This window comes from Vombatus ursinus, unplaced genomic scaffold (genome assembly GCF_900497805.2).
Source record: "Vombatus ursinus unplaced genomic scaffold, bare-nosed wombat genome assembly UNPS02014803.1, whole genome shotgun sequence".
Lineage (NCBI taxonomy): Eukaryota > Metazoa > Chordata > Mammalia > Diprotodontia > Vombatidae > Vombatus > Vombatus ursinus.
In genome coordinates, this window is record NW_020954581.1 from 2,092,387 (window position 1) to 2,117,734 (window position 25,348).

General features: G+C 35.2%; 1 protein-coding gene across 7 annotated transcripts in view; it reads left to right on the plus strand.

The window, feature by feature from the left end:
* Positions 1-1,696: 1,696 nt before the first annotated feature.
* The window catches only part of SSX2IP (SSX family member 2 interacting protein), a 65,863-nt gene continuing 42,211 nt past the window's right edge, over positions 1,697-25,348 (plus strand). For 4 of the 7 annotated variants that reach the window (XM_027873917.1, XM_027873921.1, XM_027873922.1 and 1 more), the window contains exons 1-2: positions 1,697-1,836; positions 24,489-24,546. The gene's annotated coding sequence lies outside the window, so the exon portion shown is untranslated. Of the gene's footprint in view, positions 1,837-2,288; positions 2,363-2,983; positions 3,035-24,488; positions 24,547-25,348 lie in introns of those variants that run through there. The other 3 variants (XM_027873918.1, XM_027873919.1, XM_027873920.1) reach the window with 3 other exon arrangements.

Genomic DNA, 25,348 nt, shown 5'->3' on the forward strand with positions numbered 1-25,348 from the left:
GGTGTTTGGGTACAGTTACGTGTTACACTATTTAAGAAAGGAAAATAGCCAAAAGAAAGTACTAAATGTATTTGAGGCTATTTTAAAATGAGAACAGGTAATAGTTCTGCCTTTGTATCTTAAGCGCTTGCCTGGCATGTAGTAGGTGCTTATTGACTTGTGACTTTTGAAGACCCGTAGATAAGGCTAATCGAGATCTTGATTCTGGGATGGATATTTTGGTGGTTCTTTTGACAGTTCTCATTTCGGCATCACTCTTCCGAGCAAACCTCCAGAGTTTTTCTTCTCTTTTTCCTTTCTTTCTGCATTCTTTCATCACCAAATCTGTATTATGGGTTGGAAGGTAAGAGGATCATTCCATTTTCATCTCAGAGTCTTACTTCCATTAGCCCTCTATTTAGTGACTGGTTTGATGCCTTATTCGGACACCTACTTTGCCCACTTCTAGCATCGGCAATTCACAACAGTCTTAATATTCAAATTGGAAGATCTTTTTGGTATGGAACTTGTACTTTTCACAGCTCCGATTTCTTCTTCTCACTCTATTCTGCCTTTACGGAAAATCTTGGATTTGAAAAAACTCCAACACAGTTCTTAAGGCTGCCGAACTTTTTTGTTCTCATCTCGATTTGTTATTTTAGTTAGAGCAAACTGCCAAGAATCATATTAAAATATTAAACCTGCATTTTAGTGCCTCCTCTTCCTTGCAAGTCCCTTGGCTTCAATAAAATTCACCATTCTTTGCATTTTACAAGGCATCTTGGTTTTTTTTTTTAACTTCAATAACTTGTTTGCAGTGTTCCTCTATCCTCTCCTTCAGGAGTCTTTCCTCTTCTTTCTTCACTCTCCAGAGTAGAGACAGAGGCACATATAAGAAAAACGAAGAGAAGATTAGTACATATCGTTTCTGCTCTTAATATTTCTGGCACGCCAAACCACGAACATTAGTTGGTCTACACTTTTTTTATTGTGTAGGTATAATTTTGGCATCCCTTCTGTTTATACGACTCAGAGAGGCATATCTTTCATCTTGTCCAATTTTTCTTCTGTGCATAAGTCGCTCTTATTTTCTTTCTCTATCCTTTCTGGTCTATTTTAGGCGTGCCAACTTCTTCCTTTTAGGCTGTTGTCTGTATTCAGGCATCCCTTGAGCCTGACCTAATTCTGGAAGTCAATTACTGTTGTCCTATCGGTGTCCTTTTGCCAAAGCTCATGGTTGGGCTCCAGAAAGTGGAAAAAACCTTCTCGTCTAGAGTTGTTGGCGCGTGTTCACTTAGACCCTTTAGAAAACGCAGCCAAAAAATGTCCTCTTATCCGCATCCTGAGCAAGGACTTGAAGTGTGAGTTGAGCAGGGAGTGGGAGAGCCAGGACAGCCCGCTCAGGGTGATTCACAGGATCTAACAGGTGCGTAGCTGCAGCTGCGCTCCTATCCCAAGTGTAGAGTGTAGGGAATAAGACTTTTCAAGAGGAGGGGGAAGAAGGTGGAGCGAATGGGGAGGCCCAATCAAGTCAATGTAGGCCGCCGTTATTCATCTCCTAGCAACCGAGGGAACCAATGGGAAGGAGCCTAGGTAGTGGAAGGCGTGGGGGAGGGGTGGGAACAGTTCAAACCTGCGGCCCTAGGGAGGGGAGGCAGAGCAGAAGGGGGCGGAGCCTAAACTGGGGAGACAGTCGAGGAGGCGGGGCCTAGTGAAGGGAGGCTCAGCCTGAGGCGCCTCATTCTTGGGCCTGGCAGTTGGGGATTGTAGCTGCAGAGGGGAGTCTGGTGGTCGTAAGGCGAGGAGACCCTCCCCACACACACACACCCCCCCCGCCCATGGGGGGGGCCATGACTGGTGAGCGCCCCCCCTTAGGGAGGGGTCATTGTGACGTGCCCAGCAGGGGCCCAGGAGCATGGGGGGGGGCCATTGGTTGGGGGAGGGGGTTGGGGTTGGAGGTAGGGGACTGGGGTGGGGGTGGGGGGTGGGAAGAAGTGTCTTCTCTGCGGCTGGGAATGCAGCGAGGCGGGGGCTGGGCAGGGAGGTGAGTGTGGCCGCCGTCCTTGCACCTGGATTTCCGCCCCTCCCCCCCCGGGAGGCGCCGTGGGAGCCGTTGGCCCTGGGGGGGAGGCGGAGGCCCGGATCGGCTATTGCTCCCCCCCCCGTCCTGCTCTGGCCGCGTCTGGGGCGCAAGAGGAGAAGAAGGGGGGGGCGCCCAGGCTGGGGGAGGGGCGAGGGCGGAGGAGGGGGGCGGTCCCTGGACCACCCGCGCGACCCTGCAGAACGGACAGGTGCCAGCCTGCAGATGAAGGAAGGGCCGGGCATCGACGTGTGGGGGAGGCGGCGTGGGGAATGCCATCGCCTCCTTGCCTCCCGGGTGAAGGTGACAAAGGGCGGGCGAGTGGGAGGGCTCCCTCCAGACCCTAGGGAGGCGGGGGGCGCCGCCCAGGACCCCTTCGCGCCGTGGGGTCCGCCCTCGGAGGGCGGGGCCCCGGGGAAGCGGATTCTTAGCAGGGACCCTCGGCCGCCGGGATGCTGCTGTCGTAGCCGCGGCGGTCGAGGCTGGCAGGTCCATGCCTTGCCAGCGGCCTGGACGAGGCTCGGCGGCGTGCCAGCACGCGTGGGGCCGGGGGCGCCCCGAGCCGCCCCGGGGGAGCCTCCCCCCCGCCGACCCCTCCGTGGCGCCCCGGGGAGGGCGCCTCGGGCCTTGAGGGGCGCGGGGCCCGACGCTGGGAGGGCGGCGATAGCACGCCTCAGCCGTGCTGTGGTGAGATGTGATAGTGGACTGCCGGGAGTCGTCCTGCGCTGCCGAGTTCCGAGCCGAGCGGGCTCCCGGAGCAGTGCCGTGCGGGCGAGTAGGGCTCAGAGCTCCGGGCCGGGCTCGGGGGATGCCGCGGCTTTGCGGCCGCGCCGGGGCTGGCGGCGGGGCTTCCACGTGGGCTCCCGGAGCCAGCTCGAGCTGTGCAGGGAGCTGGGAGCCGGGCTGGCCGTGGAGAGTAGTGTGATGGCAGTGCCAGGAGTGGTGGGGCGTTATGTAAGAAGGCATGGTGCTTATGTAAGTACTGCATGCTATGGCGGTGTGCTTCGCGATCACACCGCTCTGATTGGAGTGTGCAACGTCGGGCTCGTGGAGCAGGGTGGCGGGCAGTGTGCTCGGAGCCCGGGGCGAGCCTCGGAGAGGGGTCTGATGGCACTGCCTGGAGGACTGGGCCGTTGTGCGGTAAGGCATGGTGCCCAGAGTAGCGCATGCTGTGGTGGTGTGCCTCGCGGTCACACCGCTCGGAGTATGGAACTCTCTGGAGTCATGTCGAGCCCTGGAGTAGGACTGCAGGAAGGGTGCTCGGAGCCCGGGGCTAGGCATAGAGTACTCGCTTACATTGCACGGTATTACACTGCTTGGAGTACTGGGGCATTATTTAAGAAGACATGGTGCTCAGAGTACTACCGTACTATGGTGCTGTGCTTCGAGATCACATTGCTCAGAGTCGAGTATGGAATGTTGGACTCTCTGGAGTAATGTCAGCTCGTGGAGTGGGGCGGCAGGCAGTGTGCTTGGAGCCCTGGGCATTGCGAAGTATTACATTACCTGAAGTACTGGAGTATTATGTAATAAGGCATGGTGCTCAGAATACTGCATTGCTGTGGTGGTCAGCCACAAGGTTATACCGCTCAGAGTAGAGAATATATAGTATTTGTACTCTCTGGAGTAATGTCAGTTCATAGAGTAGGACTGCAGGCAGTTGTGCTCGGAGCCCCCGGGGTTAGCCTTGGAGTACTCTTATGGTGGTGTACGGTATTACACTGCCTGGAGTACTGGGGTATTATGTAATAAGACATGGTGCTCAGAGTACTGCAGGACTGTGGTGGTCTGCTACGAGATTACACCGCTCAGAGTAGAGAGTACACAGTATTGGAATCCCGGGAGTAACGGGCATGCTATCGAGTTCACAGCAGTGTGCTCAGAGTTCTGGGATAACAGTGTAATGTTATGCTACTTGAGAGTACTAGGATGATGATATGCTACTTGGAGTACTGTAGTATCATATAATATGATACTGTACTTCCAGTACTGCAGTTATGTTATGGTGTACTACTTAAAACACTGTGATAGTATTATATAATGCTATTATATTATACGACTCAGAGTTTTGGCATGATACTGTATAACATTAGACTACTTGGAGTAATATATAACATTATAGAATATGACATTACACTTAGAGTCCTGTAATAATAATATAATATGCTACTTAAGAGTACTAACATGGTATATGATATTATAGTACTTGGAGTACTGTAATATTATATGATATTATACTTAGGCTACACCAATGATATTATAGCGTACTTAAAGCAATGTGATAGTATGAGATAATACATTATTATACTACTCAAAGGATTGTAATTATATAATCAACAACCTGGAGCAATGTAATATATAATATGACATTATACTCTGAGTTCTGTAATGATATTATAATAAATGCTACTAGAATGGTATCATACTACTTAGAGTAATGTAGTATAATATGACATGCTTATAGTACTATAATGTAATATACTACTTAGAATACCATAATATTATGACATATTTAAATTACTGTAATAACATATACTACTATGATGCAAAAACTCAAGTTTTTGTAATATGTAATATAGTGTGTATATATATTTAAGAGTTCTGTGATAAAATTGTTATACTATTCAATGCTATATAATCTATACTAAGGGTACTATAAAATTAATATTAGAGTACCGTAATGTATACTACTTAGAGTACTATAAAGTATATAGCAAGTTGTTGTTCATTGTGTCTGACTCTTCATGACTCCAGTTGGGGTTTTCTTGGCAAAGATAATGGAGTGCTTTGCCATTCCCTTCACCAGCTCATTTTACAGATGAGGAACCTGAGGCAAAAGTTAAGTGACGTGCCCAGGGTCACACAGCTAGTGTCTGAGCCCTGATTTGAACTCAGGAAGATGTCTTCCAGACTCCAGGCCCAGCTTTGCTTCCATGGCATTTTACCTAGTCGCCCCAATATAACGTAAAATACTTTAATAATATAATAACTACTTAAAGTACTGTAATATAGACTATACTTAGAGTAACATGATAATATATTTTACTACTTATATGTTATGTAGTATAGCATATTATAACAATTCTGTACTGTACAGAGTACAGAGTACTGGTTGGTTGTTTGGTTGGTAGTGGTTGTCCTTTGTTCTCAGAGAGGACCAAAATGACAACATTGTGCTAGAGTCAGGTTTCAAAGTGTCGGACTGTGGCTTATCAGACCAATATGAGCTCAGAATGTTCTACCACAGGTCAGGCACAAATAGTCCATGGGAACATTTGGAATGGGTTCTCTCAATTTGCACATCTTGTGTTACTTTTGAGCTACTTCAATTCTGCTGTGCCCATAGAGCGCAGCACATTCTCTGATGAGGGCGTGCCATGCTGAGTACTATAGAGAATACTCACACACATATGCACACACATATAGTAAGTACTATAAAGTATACCCTAACATCATACTCAGAATTGTGTAATAATGATATACTACTTAGAATACTGTAATACAATGTACTTATATACTATTTAATGTCACAGTATAACAGTATAAGAAGAGTACTGTATAGTATGTTATAACATTGTGATAAAACTATAACATATATTACATGGAGTAGTGAATAATACAATATACTGTTTAGAGTACTATAATATATTATTACAAAGTAATAATACTGCGTAGAGTGACTATTATGTTTATAGCACTGTAGTATTATAATAATATACTATCTACAGTACTGTAATATAACATATGCTTACAGTACTGTTATACACACATACTACTCAGAATACTGTAATCCATTTAAAATACTATAATCATATGTAGTGATATAATTATGTAATAACATGTTGTAATACTATATAATGATAACTAGCTAGCATTGATATGAGGCAAAGGTTGCAGAGATCTTTACCTACATTATCTGATCTGATCATATAAGTTACTGTAATAAGTGCTACCACTCACTTATTGTCATCCCTGCTTTATGGAGGAAAATGGTTGTTACTGGCTGCCCTAGGGTAACTAACATTTATAGATCTCAAGATTTATCAAATGCTTACATTCATTTTCCCTCTTGATCCTCATAACAATCCCATTGTTATTCCCATTTTACAGCTGAGAAGCTCTATGCAGGGTCATTCAGCTAATATAGGTAGGTATCTTAGGCAGAATTTTGTCTCGGGTCTTCTGACAACCCAAGTCCAGCGTTCTATCCACTGTGCCACATTGTAGTAATGGTTTTAACTTCTTAGTCATTGTTACTGTATTGCTTCTCAGTTTTGTGTTAAATACTAGAGATTAAAGGCATTTGTGCTTCCAAAAAAAGTACCTTATATTTGTTCACTTTGTATTATGAATGCATGTTCTCTTCCCCACTTCCCCAACTGCTATATAGAATATAAGCTCCTTGAGGGCAGACATTGTTTCATTTTTATCTTTGTATGCTCAACACCTAGTACAGTGTCTGGCACATGCTAGGTGCTTGATGAAGTCGTGTTAGTTGATTACTGATTCTGAGATAATTGTGGTTTCTCTACAAGTATACCCATAGTGAATCATTAAAGATATTTGGAAGAACCAGCAATCTTTGGGGATTTCTTAGGCTTGAGTAACCCATGGAATTTAATTCCTAGCTATTTCAAATCCTAAGGAAAATATTTTGGGATTGGACCTGAATGATGGAGAGGACATGCTTTAGAAAGGTGATCACACATCATTTTGATGTGGTTCACTGGGCTGATAATTGAAAGACTTGGATTAACTAAGTACTGGCCAGGTGGCCTTGGGCAAATCACTGCAAGCTTCAGGGTCTGCCTACTAAGTTGTGAAAATTAAGTGAAATTATGTAAAAGTAATTTGAATACTGAAATGTTAAGACATCTGCCAGCTTTAGATTTGATTTTTAAATAGAGTGGAGTCCAACACTTGTAAAGAGACATGATTGGTAAATATTTTTTGTAAAATTTACAACTTGGACAAGAAAAAAAGACTTAAAAGACTTAATCGTGGGAGTTAAAAAAAACACTGATGATTTGAAAGAAACAAGAAGTAGATTTATGGATTTAAATGCATTAGGCAAATCTTAATAGAAGTGATAGAGATATCAAGACATAACTGGCAGACTTAGACTTTTCATCCTAACTAAATCAACAACAGATTAATAATTATTAAATAATTTGACATTTATTACTTCATGTCATTAGCACTCTTGGAACGGCATCAGGAACTGAGAGTTAAAAATTAAGACTTTTTGAGTGATAAGGTGATTTAATCGAATCATATAAAACTCTCCTCCCCATATGCACAATGAGATAATACAACTACAGATTCAGTAACCCTATACAGCAACTGGAAGAAAACTCTGCAAAGGCTTATTTAACTTGGATGATTTCGATGTGCTGAAGCAGCTCATCATAAACATATTAGCACCTTCAAAGCTCTTGATGTTCTAAACTTGTCTGTGAAGCAGATCACAAAGATTGAAGCATTAACAGTTTTAAATTACCTGTCTAAGGCTGGCACCAAGACCAAGACTGTATTTTCCAAACACACATTTATACAATTAGGCCCTAATGACTTTTCAGAACGTTGATTTAAATGGCTTTTCACTCGCCCAAATTTGATCATTCGTGTGTTTCTTCCACAATTATAAAATCTTTTTGAAAGTGTTTCATCATTACCTTTCACTGTATAGAGGATATTTGAATATGTGGCTGATGAGGCCATTTGATTTAAACAACAAAATAAAATGTCAGTCAGGCTATTTCCCATGTATTTTCTAATTCCAGCTAGTCATTTTTAAATGTTTTTCTTTAGGGGATCAGAGAGTAATAGAATGTTGGAGATCTCACCAGAAAACTTGGAGATCATCTCACTATGTAGATTAGGAAACAGGCCTAGAGAGCTTGATTGACTTGTTAAGGTCACATGGATAATAAGGACCAGAGCTGCATTTCAAACCCAGGTGCTTTAATTCCGAATCCTGTTGCTGCTGCTGCTGTTGGTTGTTTTTCCAGCAAATCAGTTAGAGAAAATGAGTGAATCAATATACATCCTTTTGATGGTTATATTCACTTGAAAAGAATAGCCTTGTTATCATGTCTGAGTAATTTTTATATGTGTGTATGTGTATATTGTTTTTGGGGAGGAAGTAATTCATTCACAGGAATTATGAATTGTTTCTAAAACTTTGTCTAACTCAGAAAACTCATACAGGTACTTGAAGAAAAAGCCCCACACTCAACATTTAAGGTCCTGAAGAGAAAAAATATAATGCCAAAATCATTAGGGGATTTAAAAAGGCAGAATCAGTCGATGGATCTTCTAAATAGCGAACACTTACAACAGTTTTGTTGTTTAAACGTCATAAACCGTAATCAAATGCTGCTGTCTACTCTTGGTTATTCAGTAGTGATTTTCTGTTATGTGGTTTCTGAGTGGCTGCCTGCTTACAAGTTGAGTCCCAGGCTCTTGAAAGTAAAGTTCAATTAGTAGGGAATCAAGGGTCAGTATGGACTAGATGGGGTGTCAGAGGCTCAGTTAGTAGGAAATCACAGCATGGAAGAGATGGGGTGGCAGAGTATACGTGTTTGCCTAGATTTCAGTGCTAAATAGAAATTATTTTAAACTGATCTTTTGGGTCTCTTCGTTAGTGTGGATAATTGAGTTGGATGTTGTCAAGTAGGAGATACGGTAAATATACACATAATTATAATACATGATAAATGTATGAGAGATATAGAGTGCTGTAAGAAGGGCAGTTCATTACTGATTGGGGATGACCAGGGAAGACTTTGGAGGAGGTGGCATTTGAGTTGAACTTTAAAGGTTGGGTAGGAATTACTTTGTAAAGCAGCTTATCAATAGCCCTTCTGAGTCCAGAAGAAGGCTTTTTTAGTGAGAGGAGAGAGAGAGAACATTCCAGGTGTAGGGAAAAGCGTAAACAAAGGTACGAAGGCATGAAAATGCAGGGTATGTAAGTTCCTTTTGGCTAAAACATAGAATATATCTGGCTGGAAAACTTTCTAGAAGTAGAATGGATTGCCTTGGGGAAGTGGTAGGTTTTTGATCACGGGAGCTTCATGAGATACCGTAGACATAGCACTGACAGAACTTGTTGTATAGTTGGATACGTATGAAAGGAAAAGAGAAAGAGAAGTCAAAGATAACACCAAAGTTTTGAATGTAGGACGCTCTATGAATGGGGCTACCCACAAATAGAAATAGCCAGAAGTCAGAAGGAGAGGGACCGTAAGCTTGATTTTATATCACTGTTGTGTTTTAAGTATTATTAATGGACTAGGTACAGACGACCAACATTGAGCATGGAAGAGATGGGGTGGCGAGTGATTTCAGTGCTAAATAGAAATTATTTTAAACTGATCTTTTGGGTCTCTTCGTTAGTGTGGATAATTGAGTTGGATGTTATCAAGTAGGAGATATGTCATTAGAGCTGTGGGTTTTGGAGTGAAAAGAGATAGCAAAACTAGAGACTACAAAGTTCAGGATTCATTTGTGAAGAGGGAGATGATAGTTGAAATTAATACTGTTAAAAGAGTATAGAGTAAGAAGAGAAGACACAACTCTAATCCTTTTGGAACACCGACTTTAAAAGGTTGGAAAATGATATGGGGCCTATGAAGAAAACAAAATGGAGGAGTGGAGAGATCAGGAGAGAGTTGCTGTTTCTGAAGCTAGGGCATTAGAGTGATCTGGAAGTGGTCTTGAGTGTGAAATATTTTTGAGAGGCTGAGGAGATAAGGATTGAAAAAAGAGGGATTAGATTTATTCATTAGAAAGTCTTACTTACTCCCTACTCCAAATGGGAAAAGACCAATTGAAAGAGCTTAAAGGTATGGGGGAAAAAAGGGGGAGTGATTGCTAGAATAAATCTGATGGAGGTAGAAGAAGATACGATTTTTTGGAATAAGGATGCCCGTTTCCTCTGAGATGGACTTCAACTGAATTTGCTCTACAGAGAATGGTGTTACAGTGAGGTTCGTTCCCGTGTTTTTTTGTTATTGTAATAGTTGAAGACTGACTGTGGACTGGAGCAGGGTAGAGCCTAATAAATTATATTTATGACTTATGTTCTTTGGGGTTACGCTTGTTTTGCTTACTACCGTAGTAAATGTCATCCTTAGTTAAAATGTGATTAGTTGTTTTCCTTAATAAATTTTTTAAAAAACTGTTTACCAATTAATATAATTGAGCCAGCAGATAAACCCAGTACCTTTCCGAATGGCAGTATAAATGCAAGTACAACTTGCTGATTGCTTTATGAGATTTAAAAAGCTTGATGTTTTGGGGAGATTAAGACTTGTGGCTATCCCTACTTTTATAATGGCAGTTTTGAGGTTATTTTACTATGTATAAAATGGCATACTTTTGTTTTATCTACAAAATTAGCTTACCTATGTGAGCTGGCTTTTAAATAAAGCTAACTTACGTTGAAATAAAATAAAATCTCTTGTACTTATCATGGTTAAATGACAAAACAGTCAGTTACCTTGCAGAATGGAATTTCAGGCTTAGCTTTACCTGGAAAGGAATTCTCCCTGCACCCTAAATGATAAGTAGCCACGCTCCTGAGGTCAGAGGGCTAAGGGGCAGTTCTGGAACAGTGCTCTTTGTTAAGCAGCTTTTCCTTATGGCCACCTGAAATTTTCCTCCCTGCAGCTTCACCAAATTGCTCCTGGGGCCAAGCAGAATACACTTGCTACTCTTGACCACATTGTTCACATATCACAAAATTGAGTTGTGTGGGTAGTTACAGTTCTGTATCCATCCAGTAAATTCTGAAGGGCTGATTGTCATCAGTTGTAGTTGCTAAAAAGATGACTGTAAAACTGTATATTTTTCTATTGAATACCATTATAAAAATAGAGAATGGGTTTCTATAGAAGTTTGGTCCCAGGTAATAACTATGTGCCTAGTACCATGTTAAGTAAGGGAAAAAAATATTAGAGAAAGATAAAACTCAGTATTTGCCCAAAAAGTTAGTATATAGCAAGGGAACAAAAACTAACAGATGAAAAAATTAGTGGGAAGAGATGATACAATCAAATGCTGAGAATTCTTACGTAATTCCCAGGTTACTTAGGCGTTCATAGAAAGGATACAGGAAAAGCACAGAATTTTAAAATTCAGATTAATTTAGAAATTCAGTTTTTCATTAGAAACAACATTGAATATCAGCAACAATATTCTATGAGGAAAAGTGATTGAGAATGGACATTTATAGAATGCTGAGAGGAATTTGGAAGCAGATACTGTTATGACACTTTATTCATTAATATTAATTTAAATGTAAATGATGTTTAAAGGTAAAATTCATTATTTTAAACAAACATTGTACAAAGGTCTCACTGTCTCCAGAGTTTTACTTTGGGTCATTCCTTATAAACTGATTGATCAGATTAAATGAGTTCAACATCCGCCCTTTCTCTCCTAAATGGTATTTAAGGACTGCAAGGAACAAAGATGAGATATCATGGAATAGAATATATAGATAAGACCAAACTTGGGTTTAATCCTGTGGCTGAGAACATGGGCAAGTCACTTAATCTTTTGATACTCCCTAAGCAACTCTGAAATTATAAAATACTGAAGAGTCAGTTGAGGGTAGTGGGGGTGGTATTCTTCACACTGATGAAGTTAGAGGTTCTGCCTGAAAAAGAGTAATCCATGCCATTTATGTTTGACCGTTATAGCCTAGCATGGATGATAATTTGTTAGAGGTTCTAGTCCAGTTGTCCCCATTTTACAGATGAAGAAACGGAAGCCCACAGAGGGTAGGTTATTTGTCAAAGGTTACAATGTAACTTGGTAGCAGAGCTTGGGTTCAAATGAGGGTTCTTAATTTGTGGTCCTTGGATAGATGTTGGGGTGGGGGGCACGGTTTTGTGAACTTGAATAGGAAAAAAAATCTTTATTTTGATATATTTGGTTTCCTTTGTAATCCTGTTTCATCATTTAAAAACATTCTGAAAAGAGGTTCATAGGCTTCATCGGACTTCCAAAGGGGACCCATGACACAAAAAGCATTAAGAATCCCTTGTCTTATTTGAATATTATTGTTAAATTATACCTTAAAAAACTTGCATTGAGTTAATAATAGCTGACATTTACACAACACTCTTAAGGTTTTTTCAAAGCATTTTACTTACATTCTCATTTGATCCTCCCAGCAACCTTGTGAGGTACATAAAGCAGTTATATATCTTCGTTTCACAATTAAGGAAACTGAGGTTCAGAGAAGAGGAAATTTGAACCCAAGTTTCTCCTGATTTAGAGCCCAGCACTCTGGTAGTTGTCTGATCCTTGAAATTCAAGTGCTGTCTTTAATTCCATTCTTAAAAACAAAAACCCCACATCAAACCCCATTTTTTTTAAACTTAAGTTTCTTTGTTTTATTTTAGTTTTTATTTGTTCCCTATTGATACCTTAGTAATTCATTACATCACTTTGTTCCCATTTTGTTTATTATAAAGCCTGATCCTATGTGCTTTCCTGGGGAGTATATATTGTAAGAATTTTCTAAATATCAGCAACATTAATATTAAAATCTATTCCTTAAGTTTTTCTTTTTTAAATTTGGATTTTTGCATACTGGAGTTCTGTTACATGGGGAACATAATTTAGAAAAATAGTGAAATTGCCTGTAGAGTTTTTCTTTTCAGTCATTACGCACAACAGTTGCCTCTCCAAAGAATTCATGAGCCCGTCTGTAGGGTTGCTGCTTTCTTTGAAATTAGCCCTCATCACTTCTACTCAAAATATATTTTAGTCTAAAACACTTGAGGTTTTGGTATTGTTTAAGAATTATTTGTGATAATATAGAAGCTAGTCCTCTCTTAACCTTGGAAATTAAAATATATTTACCGAATTTTTTTGGAGGGACAGTTTTTTATTGTCAGTATAAAATTTTAAGATTAATATTCTAAGCTCAGAATTAGCAATAATTTGGTTTTATTCATTGATGCTTTTTTAAGATGTTAAAAACTATAAACATAGTGCTTTCTGTATTTTAATATTTTGCCCTGATAATATCCAAAATTTATTTTGGTTTTGTTAATTTTTGTTGAAGCAACAGTGCATTAAGTGAATTGTTTAAAGCCAAATTAGTTGACAAGAATTTAGACCAGAATCCAAATATGTTAACCTCCTTCCCAAAGTGTTATTTTCACTACTAGTTGTTTATATAAATGGATGCTTATCCCTAGCAATTTAAAAATTGTGTCAGTTTATTTTTCCAACAGCTAGCCTGTGTGTGTTCAGACATACAAATAAACTTGTTACTAGCACAATATTCAGAGAACTAAATGTCCTAAAATAATATATATGTATGCATGTGTATATAGTTATATAAATACATATATGTGTATATATAATTATATGTATATAATATATGTGTATATATAATAATAAATAAAATAATTGATTTCAGATTATCCAGTATTTTGGGTTAATTGTGCCATTGCCACTGTTCATTAGGCTGAATGACTGACAGCTGTATTCTTTTTCTATGTTTTTCACTGTTAGAATCATCTTAGGTGTTGTTCAAGAATATATGAGGTATTTGCTAAAATGGACAGAATTCATATCCTAGGAGTTGACCATTTTTTATGATGCATAGGGCATGTGTAATAGAGTTAGTAATTTCTAGGAGAAGGGATACCTAGCTTTATAAAGAATGTAGCTTTCAATCAAATAGTGAATGTTGTGAAAAATACCACTTATTTATATCCCTCAGTCCAGGGACAGATTGAAGTTATTTAACCAATATTTAAATCTTTTGAGTTGGTTTCTTTCTCATTTAGAACCTAAATATAAAGTATACTATCTGGAAAGATGGGCATTTCCTAATATGTACCTTCCTAACTTCTGACTAGGAAAAAACATATCCTTAGCTTAAATTTTTTTTTTCAGTGTGGTCACTAGACCTTTTAAACCATTCAGACTTCAGTGCAACTTGTTAGAAAATTTTATTTTTATTTCAAACAGTTCTAAGATAAAATTTCTTACAGAAATGAATTTTCTTATTACACTGACTTAGAATTGGATAATGTTTTTGTGCTTTGATTTGAATAGATGATTTTTGTTTTGTTTAATACAGTTAAGTGGTATCTTTTAGAGGACACTAAAAACTGTAGCCTTGTTTACTATTCTAGCAGCCTGTTGGAATGTTATAAGTTAACATGCATTTTTTGTGCAGTAATATTTTAAAATGTCCTAAGTTGTTGCAATTCACAGTTGAATTTGATTTTATATTTAATTTTCTATATCATAAGTCAGTGTATTCTGGAATTTAGTTTTTATGGTTTAGTGAACTTTCTCTTTTTACCAGATAGTCTAACAGTTTGGTAAGTAACTTTAGTTTAAATATTTGAGCAAAGATTAATGTTTTGCTGTTTGCGAAATAGCCTATGAAGTGTTTGGAGGGCCAGATGGTATAATGTGACTGCAGTGCAGTGCTATAAAATGTTATCATATGGTGCTTGATTTTTGAAGTCCATTTTAGAATTAAAATTAAGTAGGCAGTTACTACTCGTGTTTAAATTTGTTATTTATTCAGAACAATGTGAACTTGAAATAAGCTCTTAAAGCAGTTTATTGTTTCCATTAAGATTAGTAGTAAGGATGTTACTTATTGTTCTGCTGATCTTTTAGTTTGTTAGATGTGGGGAAAGTTTGAGCATGAAGAGTATAAGAAAATTGTGTAGTATAAGGAGTGATGCTATTTTCCCAAGAAAGATTTAACTCAGAAGTTATTTCTTTTTCTTGTACTATTTGGTGAGTATTTGGTTTTGTTTATTGGAATAGATGACAAATGTCAGTCAATATATATATGTTGTACACAGCGTGCCCTTACTGCTAAATGTTTTGGGTAATACAGAAAATGTAGCAGAGATGAGGTTATCCTTCTTCAAGGAACTTACAGTCTAGTTGGTGAGATCAAAAACTAGCAACTGTGAAACAATTAGTGAAAAGGAATCCAATTGGTTCTGGCTCTTTATGCGCAATGATACAGAGAATGCAAAGAACATTCACTATTGGACTGGAACACTCACTGTTGTAGCTGGACAGCTTTGTGAAGAAGGTTGTAGCAGTATGGTTAGGTAGGACTGTGCAGTGTGGATACAAGCAAAAATCTAGAGACTGACTGGAATAAATACAGGGCATATGTGGAATTCAGTGAGGAAGTCACTCTGAAGTTAGGGGCATATGTTGGGATTTTGGTCATATGAGATTGAGCTTTTAAGGAGACCCTTGTCAGTCAGGTAGAAGAAACAGGACGTGATTTATGGAGTGCAGTATAAATTGACAGGGAGTTTTACAGAAATTGTATATTTGGTCTATAAGAGAGAAGAACTAGGTTTGAGGTGGAGGGTGTAGTAGTAACATGAAGGGAAATAGAGTTTTGGAAATAGTGTGAAGTGGAGGGATATCCAAGCAGAGATACCCTTTAGGCACTAAAAATTAGGTTAGAATGCAAATGAAAGGGTTCATGAGAGTCATGGAGAGTATGTAGCTAGAACAGAGGATGAAGAACAGACTTGAAAGGACCTATGGGACAGAAAGAGAAGAAACCTAACTAGCCAAGCCTTGTGTCAAGTCATGTCCAAAATCTGTTATAGTGGTGCAGCAATCATTTTTTGTTTTTATTTTTTTTAAAATTAAAACCTTTTTCAGTGACACAAAATCCATTTTTCTCTCCTTCACACTCTCAGCTCCTTTGGTAAAAAAGAAAAACAAAACCCTCGTAACACACACACACACACACACACACGTATAGTGAAGCAAAACAACCCAAAGTGGCCAGGTCCAAAGACTATATTTCTCAATATTTGGTACAGCAGTAAAGTTCCACAATAGAATTGTTTTTTGCTAGTTAATTTATAAACATATATTTTATCTTCTGTAGTCACTACATCCATGCTTGCTCTTGGACAGATAAAAAGTAAAAACACTGCTTTAATCCAACCTGTGCTAAATTTTTGTGAAACGGACTTCTGTTTTTAATAATGCATTTTAAACAAAAAGTGAGAAGGATTATAGTAATATTGTGAAGATTATTGTTTGTGGAGTAGCATAGAAAACTTTTTGCTTTCTTGAGTGGCTTCCTGGCTAAAATAACTCAAATATTTTCTAGTTTATCTGTTTTAATTTAAATATGTAAATTCAGATTTTTCTCATACATTTCAAGCCACCTTTTACTCGAATTCATTTCAAGTATTAAGTGCTTAGGATTTTTGCTAGGAATAGACAAAAATGGAACAGCCCTGCCCTCCAGGAACATACATTCTGGGTGGGGAGGTGGGAATCCTGGTCACAGAAGTAGATTCAAAGTAATGGGGGTGGGGTGCAGAGAGGATATCATTAACAGCTGGGAAGATCTAGATAGGTCTCTTGAAGGTTGTGGCACTTGAACCTAGAAGGGAGCTAGGGATTCCAGGAAATGAAGATGATGAGGGGAGAATATTCCAAGTTTTGGGGAATGAAGGGAGACAACTGTACCAGGGTAAGGAGAGGAGAGATGTAATGCTTTGTGTATTTCCATTCATTCAACAAATATTTCCTGAGTCTCATTAGTAGTCCCCAATGGTGCACTATATTCTTTTGGAGAGATTGAGATAAGGTCTCTCTCTCTCTGCCTTCGGGGAACTCAGTCCAGGGGGAGGATAGGACAGTAATTTTTATTCAAGTGTTCATATGTACTCATACAGGATGTGACTAATGTCTTATGAATTAATTAAAATTCATTTCTTAAGCCCTTACCATATTTAAAGCACTGTGGTAAGCCCTCGATGTACAAATTGAAAAGCAAGACAGTTCCTGTCTTAAGGGGTTCCCATTTTCATTGAGGGTTAAGGGTGAGGAGAACACATATAGTTTCAGTTGGAAGAAAAATGGAAAGGCCCCTGATAAAATCCCAGATTTTCAAAGTTGGAAAGGGACATCAGATATCAACTAGTAGTTTACTCTTACTCCCAGTGCAGGCAGGGTTCCTCTCCCTCCGTGCCTTCCCAGATGGATGTGGAGTGTGTGTGTGGAGGGAGTGAATCCCACAATATCTTAGACAATCTTACAATCTTGGGGAGCCCTACACTCCTCTCTATAGCAGAGCTGACTGACCCTTTCCATCACTAATTAGTTCTGATTGTTAATAAGCTTTTCCTGGTGTGGAATAATAATCTTTACCTATAATGCCTTCACATTTCTGCTAAATTCATGTACCTATGGCCAGGCAGAACAAATCTTGGAAGTACATTGGGGATACCCTTGTATAATTTCAGGAAGAAATGCTATATGGTTTTCAAGTTGCCCAGTATCTATCTATTGGAAGTTATCTTGTAAAAATTTTTCACCAAAAACAACGGTGCTAAGATTTTTTTTAATCCAGTATTTTTTAGAAGAAATGGCCCAAATAGCCATATTTTTTATTAAACATGAGTTTACAACTTCACCATTGTTGTTCATTTCATACCTTTTACTCTGAAATAAATGTTAAAGGAATATAAAGGGTAGTAAAAAGTATATTCTGAAACTCTATAGGGATGGACTTGCATTAATTGGCTCAGTGAGATTTTTTTATGGACCCTATAAGTCAGTGATTTGAATCTCTGTCTGGAAAAAGTGCTTTGGAGTTTAGAAGGTGATGAGAACGCAGCGTGGCTGTCTGCAAACAAAACCTTCCCTATGCCGTTGGGAATACAAGAGAAAGAGGATCCCTGTTTATTACATGATTTCTTTGTAGGTCGGTTTTCCTTCCCTTACTGACATTTCAAGTGTAGAAAAAACTTAGCTGGGGTCCCCACCTGTGTTAGAATTGGGTGAGGGAAATTATTTATTTTTACAAAGAGAATTTTGGATTCTTAAGGACTTTTTTCATTTTTGGTTGTCATTTTCAAATTTACATGAAAAAAATGACAGCTATCTTAATCTTGACCAAATGCCTACTATATTATGTGATTAGTGTTACAGTATTTCTTCTGAAGCTTTTAGGATAAAATGAACTTGTGGCAGTGTTAAAACTTTTTAAAGCAGAAATTTTTTTGTTGTTGTTAAATTACGTTTAAAAAGAATCTTCAAGTTCTAAGGGGAATATATATAGTAAAGCCCTATTATAAGAAGCTTTGTTATTACATAAATTAGTATACATATATATATACTATCATGCCCTTGCAAATAAAATTATATATAATGAATGAATAATATGATGTGATCAGTTTTACAGTATTTCTTCTGAAACTTTTAGGACAAAATGATTGTGTGGCAGTATGAATTTTTTTTAAGTAGAGGTTGTTTTTTTTTTTTCTTTGAATCATTTTATCACATAATGAATCTTGAGTTCCTAAAGAGAATATATATTAGAACCCTGTAACATTTGTTGTTACATTAATTAGTATGTATGTATATATTGTATGCATTAATATAGATACATACACCACCATGCCCTTGCACATAAAATTATAGATAACAAATGCTTAATTTAATGTTACTAGTTTTATAGTATTTTTTCTGAAGTTTTTAGGGCAAAATGATTTTGTGGCTCTGGTATGCCTTTTTAAAAGGAGAAATTTTTGTTTATGTTACAATGATTGTGAACTTCTAAGTAGAATATAATAATAGAATCCTATTATAACAAGATTTGTTGTTATACAAATTAGCATATATACATATGTATATGTGTTTGTATATGTGTGTTTTAAATATACATATAGATGTATACACACACAGCATCATGCCTTTGCAAATAAAATTTTATATAACAAATGCTTAATATAATGTGACTAGCTTTTGTTTACATTATTTCTTTAGGAACAGACTTTTTTTGTTTGAATTATATTGTAAGGAATCTTGAGCTTTTACATAATACTAAAACTATTTTAATAAGATTTATTACTAACATGAATTCATGTGTGAATATATTTATTTATAAATGCATACACACACCGAGCCTTTGCAAATAAAATTACATGTAACAAATGCCTAATATAATGTGATTTGCCTTTTTGTTTTCTACATTATTTCTTCTGAAGCTTTTAGGACAAAATAATTTTATGGCATATAAATTTTTTAAGTAGAAATTTTTTTGTTTAAATCATTTTATAAAATAATGAATCTTTGAATTCCTAAGGAGAATATGATAGTACAACTCTATTATAACATTTGTTATTACATGAATTAGTATATGTGTGTATAATACATATATGTATATATATATACACATGCATACATCATGTCCTTGCAAATAAAATTACATGTAACAAATGCCTAATGTGATTAGTGTTACGGTATTTTTTTGAAGCTTTTAGGGCAAAATGATTTTGTGGCTCTGATTACTTTTTAATGGAGATAGTTTTTGCTTATTTGAATTATGTTATAATGAATCTTGAGCTTCTAAGTGGACAATAATAATAGAACCTTATAACAAGATTTGTTATTACATGAATTAGTGTATATGTTATATGTACGTATTTGTATACATATGTTTTTGTGTATGTATACACAACATTGCATATTCCCTTGCAAATAAAACTTTGTGTAACATGCCTAACGTGACTAGCTTTTAAAATATTATTTCTTCTGCAACAGGTTTTTTTGGTTTGAATTATGTTTTAATGAATCTTGAGCTTTTAAGTAGAATACAATAAAATTATTGTGACATGATTTATTAACATGAATTAGTATATTATGCATATATATTCATATACACACATACCATCATGTATTTGCAAAGAAAACTGTACATGTAACAAATACTTAGTAATGTAATATGACTTTTTTTTTTACACATTTATTTCTTCTGAAGCTTTTTAAAAAAAGGGCAAAATGATCTTGTGGCAGCATTAACTTTTTAAGGCAAAGATTTTTTTTGGTTTGAATTATTTTATAATGTAATAAATTTTGAGTTTTTAAGTAGAATATAATAGAACTATTATAAAAAGATTTGTTATCAGTTTGAATTAGTATGTATGTATGTACATACATATTTATACTATCTACTATCATGCCTTTGCAAATAAAATTATGTATAACTAATGCCTAATATAATGTGATTAAGTTTTTTTTTTTTTACAATATTCTGAAGCTTTGAGGATGAAATGATTTTGTGGCAGCATTAACTTTTTAAAACAGATTTTTTTGTTTGAATTATGTTATAATGTTATAATGAATCTTGAGCTCTTACATAGAATATAATAAAACTATTTTGACATGATCTAGTAATACAAATTAGTATATATATGCATATATATACACACACACATCATCATGGTTTTTGCACGTAAAATCATACATTACAAATGCTTACTATAATGTGACTAACTTTTTTAAAAATCTTATTTCTTCAGAAGCTTTGAGGACAAAATGATTTTGTGGCAATGTTAACTTTTTAAAGCAGAAATTTTGTAGGTTCGAATTATGACCTTTTAAGTAGAATATAATAGAATTCTATTATAATAAGATTTGTTATTAACATGAATTGTGTGTGTGTAAATATACTCTCTATACCATCATACTTTTGCAAATAAAATTATATGTAACAAATGCCTATTATAACGTGGTTAGTTTTGTAGTTATTCTTCTAAAGTTTTTAGGACAAAATGAATTTCTATCAGTGTGAACTTTTTAAAGTAGATGTTTTTTCCTTTGTTTTGATTTGTATAATTAATGTTGAGCTTCAAGATTTATTTTTCCATGAATTAGTATATGTATGTGTGTATTATATACACACCATCATGCCTTTGCAAAATAAAAATAAACAAATGCCTCATATTAATATGATGAGTTTTTAACAGTATTTTTTCTGAAACTTTTAGGATAAAATGATTTTGTAGCAGTGTGGATTTATAAAAACATTTTTGTTTGAATTATGTTATGATAGTGAACTTTGAGCTTTTAAGTAGAATGTGTTAGAAACCTAATATAACAAGATTTATTATTAACATGAATTAGTATGTGTGTATACATATATACAGATACCATCATGCCCTTGCAAATAAAATTATATAAAACAAATGCCTAATAGAAAATGATTAATTTTACAGTATTTCTTCTGAAGCTTTTAGGACAAAATAGTTTTGTGGCAGTGTTAACTTTTTAAATCAAGTAATTTTTTCTTTTTTTTTAAATTATGTTGTAGTGAATCTTGAACTTCTAAGGAGAATATAATAATAGAACCCTATTATAATGAGATTTGTTTTTATATGAATTAGTATATATATATGCATGTGTATATATAGTGTGTATGTGTGTGTGTATGTAATGTATATGCCATCATTCTCTTTCAAATAAAACTATAACAAATGCCTAATATTAATGTGATTAGTTTTAATAGTATTTCTTCTGAAGCTTTTAGGACAAAATGGTTTTGTACATTGTTTAACTTTTTAAAGCAGCTATTTTTTCTTTTTTTTAGAATTATAGTGAATCTTAAGCTTCTAAGGAGAATATAGTAATAAAACCTTATTATAACAAGATTTGTTTTTACATGAATTAGTGTACACATATATATGTGCATGTGTATATATAGTGTATGTATATATGTGTATGTGTATAATATATATTCTGTCATTCTCTTTCAAATAAAATTATAACACATGCTTAGTGTGATTAGTTTTTGTAGTATTTTTTTCTGAAGCTTTTAGGACAAAATGGTTTTATAGCATTGTTTAACTTTTTAAAGCAGCTATTTTTTCTTTTTTTTGAATTATGTTATAGTGAATCGTGAGGTTCTAAGGAGAATATAGTAATAGAACGCTATTATAACAATTTGTTTTTACATGAATTAGTGTATACATATATATGTACACGTGTATATATAGTGTACCTATATATGTATATATGTATGTGTATATATAATATATATTCCATCATTCTCTTTCAGATAAAATTATAACACATGCCATTAATGTGATTAGTTTTGCTAGTATTTTTTCTGAAGCTTTTAGGATAAAATGGTTTTGTAGCAATTGTTTAACTTTTTAAAGCAGAGATTTTGTTGTTGTATTATGTTGTAGTGAATCTTGGACTAAGGAGACAATAATTGTAGAACCCTGTTATAACAAGATTTGTTACTATAAATTAGCATATATGTAAGTGTATTTATGTATATGAATATATGTGTATATATGTATATATCTATTACAACCATCATTCTCTTGCAAATAATATATAACAAATGTCCAACATAATGTGATTAATATTATGATATTTCTTCTGAAGCTTTTGTGGCAGTATGAACTTTTTAAAGGAGTGGGTTTTTTAAAAAATTATGTTGTAATATAAGGAAGCTTGAGCTTCTAAGGAGAATATTAATAAAACCTCATTATAACAAGATTTGTTAACTTGAATTAGCATATATGTGTGTGTGTGTGTGTGTGTGTGTATTTATCTTTACATACACACACCATCATTCCCTTGCAAATAAACTTGTATGTGACAGAGGTCTAATATAATGTGATTAGTTTTACAGTATCTCTTCTGAAGCTTTTAGGACAAAATTATTTTGTGGCAGTGTGAATTTAAAAAAATTTTTTTAGTTTGAGTTACCTTATAATGAATGTTGAGCAAAGGAGAATATAATAGAACTTTTTATAAGAAGATTTGTTACTTCATGAATTAGTATCTCCCTTTCTCTCTCTACATATATATATATATACACACACACACATATATATTTGTATGTACATCTGTATCTCTATGTATATAAACATCATGCCCTTGCAAGTAAAATGATAAATGTCTAATATAATGTGATTAGTTTTCTAGTGTTTCTTCTGAAGGATAAAATGATTTTGTGGCAGTGTGAACTTTTTAAAGGAGAGGTTTTTCTGGTTTGAATTCTGTTGTAATGAATCTTGAGCATCTAAGGGAGAGAAAATAATAGAACTCTATTATAACAAGATTTGTTATTGCACAAATTAGCATGTACATATTTATAAAAAACCATCATGCTTTTGCCAGTGAAATTATGTATAACAAATATATAATATGATTAATTTTAAAGTATTTTTTTCTGAAGCTTTTAGGATAAAATGGTTTTGTGGCTGTATGAACATTTAAAGGAGTGATTTTTTTGTTTGAATTATGAAATAATGAATTTGATCCAAGGAGAATAAAATAATAGAACCCTGTTATAGCAAGGTTTGTTATTGCATTAATATGTATACATGTTGCATGTATATAACCATCATATTCTTGCAAATAAAATCACATATAACAAATGTCTAAAAAATGTGAATAATTTTACAATTTTTTTGGAAGCTTTTAGGATAAAATGATTTTGTGGTAGTATGAACTTTTTTAGAGTAGAGGTTTTTTTTTTTTGGTTTGCATTATGAATTTCAGCTAAGGAGAAGATAGTAGAAGTCTATTATAAGGAGGTTTGTTATTTAATCCATTTATATATATGTATATATATGTATACAACCATCATGTTCTTTCTAATAAAATTATTTATAATTGTCTAATGTAATGTGATTAGTTTTACAGTATTTCTTCTGAAGCTTTTAGGATCAAATGATTTTGTGGCAGTAAGAACTTTTTAAAGGAGAGGTTTTGTTTGAATTGTGTTGTAATGAATTTGAACTAAGGAGAATATAATAATAGAAACTTATAGCAATATTTGTTATTGCATAAATTAGTATATGTATATTTGTATAGTTATATATGTATATAACCCTCACATAACCTGCAAATAAAATTATATAAAAGAAATGTCTAATAACAGTGTGATTACTTTGACAGTGTTTCTTCAGAGGCTTTGAGGATAAAATGGTTTTGTGGCAGTGTGAACTTTTCAAGGAGAGATTTTTTGTGTGTGTGTGAGAAATGTGTTGTAATATAATGAATCTTGATCTTCTCAGGAGAGAATGTATTAATACAACCCTATTATAACAAGATTTTTATTGCATTGATTAGCATATACATATATATACATATATTTGTATACAACCATCATGCTCTTGCAAATAAAATTATATATAACAAACGTCTAATTTTATTTTTTAGCTTTTAGGGCAAAATGTTTTTTAAACTTTTTAAAGTAAATTTTTTTTCTTTTGTTCAATTTTTATTGAAGTTGACTAAGGATTTATCCAAAATGACTATCTTTGGAAGTTAGAATTTGCCTTTTTGAATTAAATTGTAGCAGAATTAACAAGCACATCATTTTGCTTTCTCAATCTCCAATTTCTTTATAGAAGGACTCAGCTATAATTTTCATTTAATAGAAGCCTTAGTATAAAAGAACTTGTACCTTTTAATAAAAGAAGATTTTTTTGTACTTTTAGTATGTGAAACAAGAAGCCAAAATAGATTTTTGGCCTTCAAAGGGTAATTTGTACAACCATATAGTATAGGAAAGCATTTCAAATAGTAGTGCTCAGAATGCTTTGCAATTTGATTTTTTTTTCCTCTTTAACAGGACTACAGTAGAGACATCATTTCTGAATCTGTAAATATATGAAAAGCTAAGTTCACAGGTAAGAATGAACTAGTTTGAAAGATAAGGCATTTTATTAATGTTTGATCCATTAATTTAAATATAAAGTAAACTGATATAAATTTATTGGCTTCCTCTTTCTAGATTTGTAGTCTAGTTTTCTTCAGCAGTGGTCTTTAAGTATTTTTTATTATGCCACCCCTGTCTTGTCAAAATTTTTTGAGCACATATCCCCAGTATATGTTTGTTTATTTATGTGCACACATTACATATAATACACATACAAAAATATAAATTAAAAAGAAGATGACAATAAAACAGTATTTTAAAAACTTATTAATGGAGTAAAAACAGTTTTGTTCTTACAAAAACATTAATTTTAATGAGTTGTAATATGATTGTGCTTTATTATTTTTGAAAATCTTGTTTTAACACTGGTTCTAAATTAAGTTTATTTTGACATTTGGTTTTAGTGGTTGTAAATGGAAAAAGATAGATTCAATGTAGATTTGAATGGAGGAAATCATTGACTTTTACTTATTTGCTCATTCACTAGATTATGCAAAGAGAGTTATTTAAATTTGGCTAGTAAATTTCCATTGGAAGGATACCTGTTTTCTTTATTTCATGATTTCTTTGTAGGTCTTTTACTTCCCTTATTGCCATTTCAAGCAAAGAAAAAAGTTAGCTTGCGCTCCCCACCTGTGTTAGAATTGGATGAAGGAAATGATTTTATTTTTATAAATGATTTATCTTTATAAAGGAGAATTTTGGAAGTCTTAAAGACTTCTCTCATTTGGAACATTTTTAATCAGATTTGATAATTTTTTCACTTAATACTT